This window comes from Alnus glutinosa, chromosome 3, assembly GCF_958979055.1.
Source record: "Alnus glutinosa chromosome 3, dhAlnGlut1.1, whole genome shotgun sequence".
Classification (NCBI taxonomy): domain Eukaryota; kingdom Viridiplantae; phylum Streptophyta; class Magnoliopsida; order Fagales; family Betulaceae; genus Alnus; species Alnus glutinosa.
Window position 1 is genome coordinate 29,708,653 of NC_084888.1, and position 6,124 is coordinate 29,714,776.

A 6,124-nucleotide genomic window follows, 5' to 3' on the forward strand; every position below is an offset into this window, starting at 1 on the left:
AAAGACATAAATTTAAAGAGAGTTAGGGATGAGATAAAAAATAGGGGATTGATTTCACCACTCACCGCATAACAATTGTCAATCATAAATTAACAAAGAAAATTCATATTATGCATGATTTAGGGCTCGTCTCACTTGAGTAGTCAAGAAATTACCTCTAAAGAATAAGTATAATCCATCTTCGGTTGGCACGAACCGTCCACCTAACCACTAAGATGCGGTACGTGATAAGTCTTAAATTATTCGATTCAAGACTCCTTAATTTGCATTTGTTAGACCTAGTTTATGTTTTATATATAACGTTTTGTTGTAGTTTAGTGTTTTGTCTTATTTTTAGGTCTTAGTTGAAATCTAGTTCAAACACTTGAATTAGACCTGAAAATACATCAAGGGCAATTTGGTCATTTTCAGAGTTCGAGGTTGATCCTAAAAGGATGAAAAAATTGTCCAAGGCATTTCGATCGATCGATTATTTGTACAGCTAATAAATCGATCGATCGACTTTCTGTCGACTCAACTTCGATCGATCCAGATGCAATTGATCGATCGACTTCACATCTTCCAGAATGTCAAAATATTTCCAAATCTTTGTGCGATCCAAATCAAAAGTTGGGTTTAATGGACAGAAATGGACGACGACCATCTCTGTTTGTGCGGCTAGAATTGATCCCTGATGAGTCCCTTGTAAATTAAATCTCTATATATATGAGATTAGGCTTTTAGGTTAAGGATGCATCTTTTGGGGTTTGTTCGGATTTTCTCAGGTGTATCACTTTAATTTCTCATGTCTTAGTTTACTTTGATGCACGTTTTCTGGGTTTAATTCCAGAGAGCAATTTCTTCTTCTTTTTCCCTTTTGTTCTTCATGTTCTAGCTTAAGTTTTTCTTCCTTTTTGTAATCCGAATTTCATCATTCTAATATAGTTGTTTTTGATTCATTTCTTTCTTGTTTCTTTACTGCTTTCCTTTAAATTCATGCTTAGATTATATTCAATTCATGTCTAGCTAATTTAGTTCTTAGGGTTTGATCAAAATCCTATCCAAAACTATGTAGTGTTCTTGATGTTCTTAAGATTTTCTTGAGATGTTTGATGATTGTTAAGGGCTAGAGGATATCAAAACTCATGCTAAAAGGTTTTGTTATCAAGATTCCAATCTATTTATTCATGAAAAAGAGTTAAACTTGTCTATGAGTTTTCTTAGATTTCTTGAGTAAAATCAACATTCTTAGAAATAAGAATGATATCTTTTGCAATGATGCTATTTGACATTATGTGTGATTTCTCATTAGAGTCACCTTATACGGTATGCTAGGGAACACCAATCGTTTCACACCTTTGGTAGTCTAAAATGTTTTTCAATTGTAGTTTAAACTTTATGTGAAATGGTTTGGTGTGAAACTAGATATTTTATCATTGTGGCCTAATTAGGGTTTTCATGTATTGTGTATACTTATTAGGATGTGTTGTAGAGTAGTAAGCTAGGGAGCATTAATCACTCCACACCTTTCGTAGTGTAAACGTTTTTCAATTATAGACTAATCTTTACATGGAGTAGATTAATGTAAAACTAAGTGCTTTATAACTACGTCTTAACGAAAGTGTTTTCACGTCGAGGTTGTCATAATGGTTGACGCCCATTACGCGCTCATATCATGCATGTTAGGAAAAACCATATAGACTTTAAGCATTTCATTGGTAGAGGATTAGATGAGATCAATACCCTAAGTTTCTCTTAGTTTGTTTTCAATTTCCGCTTTCATTCCTTCACTTTATTGTTGTAGCTTCAATTCTACAACCCTTGCTTTTATTTTTTTCTTTAAGTTAAGTTAAATACGCTATTTAATATTCTATTACGCAAAACAACCAATAATCTCTGTGGTTCGATCACCCTTACTATAGTACAATCGATATGTACTATTGCGAGTGGTAAACTTATAAAATTAAAATCCACGTAGCCGGTTAGCCCGCTACCAGTACGACCCATTTTTCCTAGGCATGGATTAGCTATGTCTTTAATATGATACACACAATCAATGGAAAAGTATAACCCATCTTTGGTTGGAACGAACTGTCTACCTAAATTACACTGAACTAGAGTGTAGTACAATCCGTCTTCCCTAGGCATGGTCTATCTAACCCTCTTAATCATATGTCAATTAAAACCATTGTATAACAATCATTCACATAATCACAAAAAATATGAAAGATTGAGTTTAATCAATATAAAAGACTTTCTAAGACAAGATAAAAAATCCATAATGATTGAATATAAACATTAAGATCAATTCTCACAATTATATAACTATCATGCATATAGAAAATACCAAATTAAAATACAATTAAACCATTGTTACTTGGAAAGAGCTACATCAACACCCTATTAGGAATTTAGCTGTTCATCGTGGTGATGGAATGGCCTCCTGTCATGTTCTTCTCCTCTTCAACTTGTCAAGCCTCCAAGAAGAATTTTCTGTCTAAAGCTAAGCACAAGCATACATTCTCTTGAAGATTAGGGGTCTATTCATAGAGACTAAGAGAGGCCTATAAGCTCTTGAAATTTCAGAAAAATCATCTCTTGAGTCTTCTTGTCCAAGTAGGAGATTGAAACTTCAATCCAAGCAGGAAAAGGATTCCAAATTCGTCCAGAATTGTGGTCTTTTATTGCGGAGAAATTTTGGCATAGTAAACGTCCGAATTAGGAAAAAGATAATTCTGATATATTTGTTTCATTTTTTATTAGCTTTGCAACGCCACCAATTTCATTGCAATCCGATATTTGAACCAAAATTTATGATCAAAACACTGAGACATATGCAAAATTCAAATTTAAACCCAATCCAATTTTGACTCTTAATGGAGAAATTTCGATTTAATCATTCACTTGATTTGATTAAACTTAAACACATCATATATGTCTTCTATTATGATTGGTTAAACTTAAACATATCTTCTAGGTCTTCTCAAAGTGTGTTTTAAGCCCAAAATCAATGGAATTAATTGTATCTTTATTTAAAACTTGAAAACAATAAAACAACACAAAATCAAACAAATAACAATGTTAAGGAATTAACATATGCAAGTTAAGGGGCTTGAATGTACAACATTCGACGCTTATCACTGACCTTCGGTACAACATTTAAAGTTGTTCATAAAATATTCTCCCCAAAAAGAAACTTTAATGGTTCATTACCAAACATCCATTTTCTGATTTTTCTTGCTTTTCTACTTAATATGATTGAAAGATGGCTCTTTAAATTGCATAATTTTCTTCCTCTTTAACTATAGACATTGGCAATGCTTGCAATATGAAGGTATCCAAAATTTACAAGTGTCTAAAGTGTGGTTCCCCCAGCTTTGTTTATCTCATATTTCATAATTCCCTATCCATGTCTTTCCTTTATCTACTCTGAGAGATTATGGATCTAGTTGATTTTAGTAGATGGTCTGGTAATTGTAATGTTTCTTGGTACAATTTTGTATTTGTTTATTTTTTTCGCAAGGTCTAACATGAGTAGTGCTTTTAAACAAAGTGATTATTGTATTTGACTTAGGTGTGTATCCTTTTACACTTCTAATTTTGATCTGTTAGTTTCATAAGTTTAGAAAATGGCTACACTGTAGTATTCGTATTTTGAAATCTTCTATTCCATTGGCACAAGTATTTTATATTTCCTTAATATCCATCAACAAGTTTTTTTTTTTTTTTTTTTTTTTTTTTTTTTTTTTTTTTTAAATTGCCCTTTCTTCTACAAATCCATTGCCTTTTTTTTTTATGCCCAGCCAATACATTAAGACTATAAGAGCTTTAAGTAGTTTAATTCTGTAGTATTTAGCTGTTGGATTTGGTGCACTGAACATGCTTTACTAGTCCAATATATTTTTGAAAGAAGATCACAATGTTTGCTTATTGAAATATAATTTGTAATTTTATTAAAGTATAGTGTTACATTTCTGTTTGGGCTACAATTTTGCTGATAGTGATTATTTATTTGTTCTTTTGGCAGGGAATCTACCACTACCAACATTCTTGTAGCTTATGTTAAATTATGGTTGCATCAGTTAAATTTTGGATTCACCTAATGTTTTATCAGATTTTTGGATGCACCTAATGTTTTAGATGTAATCTGACGAGGAAGATCAGTTTTTCAATACCTAATGTTTTATCAAATTTCATTTTGAGAATGATTATTATGCTTAAACAATTTGGCAGTTGGGATTGCATTTTGTCTTGTTCTTTTTCTTTTTTCTTTTTTTTTAACATATATAGATAGATGCATTGCTTAAAAGATGTGAAAGCTCAGGGCAAACAAAATTCTATTTTTGTTTTGTTATCTTTTATGCAGATTAATAAATTCAATTTAAATAATTCATACCAAAACAAAAAAAAAAAATTAATTGTGAAAAAAAATGCAATTGGCACATTTTTTTTTAATTTTCAATTTAAAAAAATAAATTATTTATCATTAGTGACGACTTATACAGTCGCTAATATACTAGATATCATTAGCAACGACTTACGTTGTCACGAATGCTCTTCTAATCAACAACGACACAATGTCATCACTGTTATCTGAACCAATATCGATGACACAATGTCATCACTGATGTGTGTTAGCGATGACATTGAGCCGTCGCTGTTGTGCACACCAACAACGACGACACAATCTCGTCGCTGTTGTACACACCAACAACGACAACATTGGCTTTTGGGAAGCATTTTTTAGCAGCCATTTTTTGTGCTATTAGCAACAACATTTTTCGTCAATAATGGTAATTATAAGCAACAACTTACAAAGTCATCGCTATTTAGTCTTTTAACGATGAGGTTTTTGCAACCACTATAGCGATAACCACAGTTGTCATTAATAGGCAATAGCGACCACTTATTTTCAAGAAAATTTACACTGCTTACTGCAAACGGTAGCAATTTATTAAGCTTAGCAATTTTTCACACAACCCGAAAATTCGATACAAACACGACACGAAAAAATCGGGTTTAGGTTTAGCATTATCGGGTATAATCGTGTTTCGGGTTGACCCGCGAACACAATTATGACCCGGTTATTTTAAAAAAATAATGTGAAATCGTGAATCGTTGATTACTGAATTAGTGAGACACTGAGACTGTGAGAAGTTGAGATTTGAGAACCCTAGCCACAACACTGAAGCAGACCCGCACGGCCGCACCGCACGTCCTTCAATCTTCATCACTCTTGAACTCTTCAGTGCCCTCTGCTTCTCTTCTCCCTTCAATCTTCATCACTCTTGGCTAATTAATCAGTGGAATCATCACTTCACGGTCTTCACCAAATCCGAAATCACCACAGTTCACTCGTTCACCAAATCGCCACTTCACCGTTCACCCAACCCGAAAAGAAGTAATACCCACTTCGATCTCGTCTCCCTGCCCTCTACTTCTCCTCTCCCCTTGGTATACCTTGATGCTCACTCAAACAAAAACATGTATATACATATGGGTTTTGATTGATTTTTTGAATTATTTGAGATGGCCCATGTGGGTTTTTTTTTTTTTTTTTTTGGTAGTTTGTTTGTATATAAGTTGCTATAGCAAGAGGAAGGAGGATAATTGTGAAATTCCCATGTGACTGAGATGATGTTTTAGTTTTCTTGATCTGTAAAGGTTTGAGTGGTTGATTCACTCGATCTGGGTACAAAGCCAGGTTATTAATAATTAAATTGATTTAGAAAATTAACAATCGACATTCAAAGGATTTCAAACTCAAACCTTGCACCTCCAGTTTTGTTTATCTCGCCGACAAGATCAAAACCTCAAACAACATTGATATGCAACTCAAAGCCTCAAACAACATTCAAAAAATCCTTTTAAAAAAATCGGGTCGTGTCGGGTTAATGGGTTACCAGATTACTAATCGTATTTATCGGGTCGTGTTCGGGTCACGGGTTCCAACCCAATTAATAATCAGGTTGGGTTCGTGTTGAACCCGTTTACATAATCGGGTCAGCCGGGTTGACACAAACCCGACCCGTGAACTCGAATTGCCAAGCCTACAATTTATGCCATTTGTATATTAAACGGCACAATTTGTAATTTGCCCCACTTGTAAATAAAACGGCATAAGATTTATGCCGCTTGAACAGTA